Genomic DNA, 2,532 nt, shown 5'->3' on the forward strand with positions numbered 1-2,532 from the left:
CCAATGAATATAATAAACAAGTACTATAAAATAAGAAAAGATTGGGAGAGGCCCTAATAATAGTATATAATAAATATGAACCTAAATTTGAGTTTAGCGCCAAAATATTGTTTGATATATGTGAACCATGAGAAAAAAACCACACAACTGTTAAGGAAGAACAAACAAGACGTTAATTATAGGATGATTCCAAGAATAAATAATAATAATAATAATAATAATAATAATAATAAAGCAGTTTTTTGCGGGACATTAAAAATGCAGTTGTGATTGGGAGGTGATTTAGAGAAACTATAATTAAGACTCGCAAATGAAAGAATCAATGCAAGATAATATTGCACCAAAAAAGTGTAAAAGAGCCATGTTAAGTATGTAATATATGAACGACAAAAATAAATAAAAACCGACACAAGACAGGCAAGAAAGAACAAACAAATGAAAGAATTATGATAATGATTCCCAAAATAAATAATATTCAGAAATACAATGGGATTGGGAGATCATTCACATAAACTATAAGATTCCCAAATGAAAGAGTGAGTGCGAGATAATGCCGATGTTTTAACAAAAAAATTGTTGTGAAAGAGTCATGTTAAGTATGTCGTGAAGTTTCTTAGTTGTCCAAAAATAATTGTATGACAAAGTCAAGCAACATCGAGATGACCAGTAAAAAACCTATGTTGTGTCCAAGTAAAAGAGGTAATGTTTTTGAAACTTTGGATGACTAACAATTGTATGGCCATACATTGGTGGTTGGAAGACATAGATAATTTAAGTAAGATGAGTTGCGGTTGAAGCATGAAATTGCACTAATCGAAAACATCATAAATGTCTAAATAAAGGATGAAAATAGAGTAAGATGGTCGAAAAAATGACATAAGATTTATGTGCAAGTCATTGAAGTGGTTGAAAGATGAAAAATAAAGGGACAATGCAAAGTAAAAGAAGGGGAAGTTGGAACTTATTAAAAGTGGCACACTAAAATCCTTATGACCATGTTAGCACACTTCTTAGAGATATTTGTACCCCAAAAACAATCTCATCATGATTTTGCTATACATTTCAATGCTAATGTCGCGTTCAATTAAGTTAAAGAATGGATTATTGTAAGTAAATAAAATATAGATAAATTAATAGCATTACACCAACATGTAGTAAATCTAGCACACGAATACGCGGGCCACGTTGCTAGTGTTCATTAAGAAGGAAGAGTGTCGATTACAAGCCATTGGTGATGAACAAGAACATGCTCTTGTTACACCAAAGAAAAGATGAAAAATCCATCTTAAACCACTAGCTAGGCCTACTCCTCCCCATCTTCTGCCCCTATCCACTTAACTCTTTTCCACATTTTGTGCACTTCCTTCATCAACACAACCACCCTCTCAACGGGTGATGCTTTCCCCTCAAAGACTAGAATTCTGCTCCAACCATAGCTTGTGTAAACCAATGATCATAATTGTAGCCATCACCTTGGCATTAACATATGGAATCTAAAGGAAATATGCCCTAGAGGGAATAATAAAGTTATTATTTATTTCCTTATTTCATGATAAATGTTTATTATTCATGCTAGAATTGTATTAACCGGAAACATAATACATGTGTGAATACATAGACAAACAGAGTGTCACTAGTATGCCTCTACTTGACTAGCTCGTTAGTCAAAGATGGTTGTGTTTCCTAACCATAGACATGAGTTGCCATTTGATAAATGGGATCACATCATTAGGAGGATGATGTGATTGACTTGATCCATTCCGTTAGCTTAGCACTTGATCGTTTTAGTTTACTGCTATTGCTTTCTTCATGACTTATACATGTTCCTATGACTATGAGATTATGCAACTCCCGATTACTGGAGGAACACTTTGTGTGCTACCAAACGTCACAACGTAACTGGGTGATTATAAAGGTGCTCTACAGGTGTCTCTGATGGTACTTGTTGAGTTGGCATAGATCGATATTAGGATTGTCACTCCGATTGTCGGAGAGGTATCTCTGGTCCCTCTCGGTAATGCACATCACTATAAGCCTTGCAAGCAATGCAACTAATGAGTTAGTTGCGGAATGATGCATTACGGAACGAGTAAAGAGACTTGCCAGTAACGAGATTGAGCTAGGTATTGAGATACCGACGATCGAATCTCGGGAAAGTAACATACCGATGACAAAGAGAACAACGTATGTTGTTATGCGGTTTAACCGATAAAGATCTTCATACAATATGTAGGAGCCAATATGAGCATCCAGGTTCCGCTATTGGTTATTGACCGGAGATGTGTCTCGGTCATGTCTACATAGTTCTCGAACCCGTAGGGTCCGCACGCTTAACGTTCAATGACGATCGGTATTACGAGTTTATGTGATTTGATATACCGAAGGTAGTTCGGAGTCCCGGATGTGATCACGGAGATGACGAGGAGTCTCGAAATGGTAGAGAGATAAAGATTGATATATTGGACGACTATATTCGGATACCGGAAGTGTTCCGGGTGATCTCGGAGAAAACTGGAGTGTCGGAGGGTTACC

Source organism: Triticum dicoccoides, chromosome 5A (assembly GCF_002162155.2).
Source record: "Triticum dicoccoides isolate Atlit2015 ecotype Zavitan chromosome 5A, WEW_v2.0, whole genome shotgun sequence".
NCBI classification, from domain to species: Eukaryota; Viridiplantae; Streptophyta; class Magnoliopsida; order Poales; family Poaceae; genus Triticum; species Triticum dicoccoides.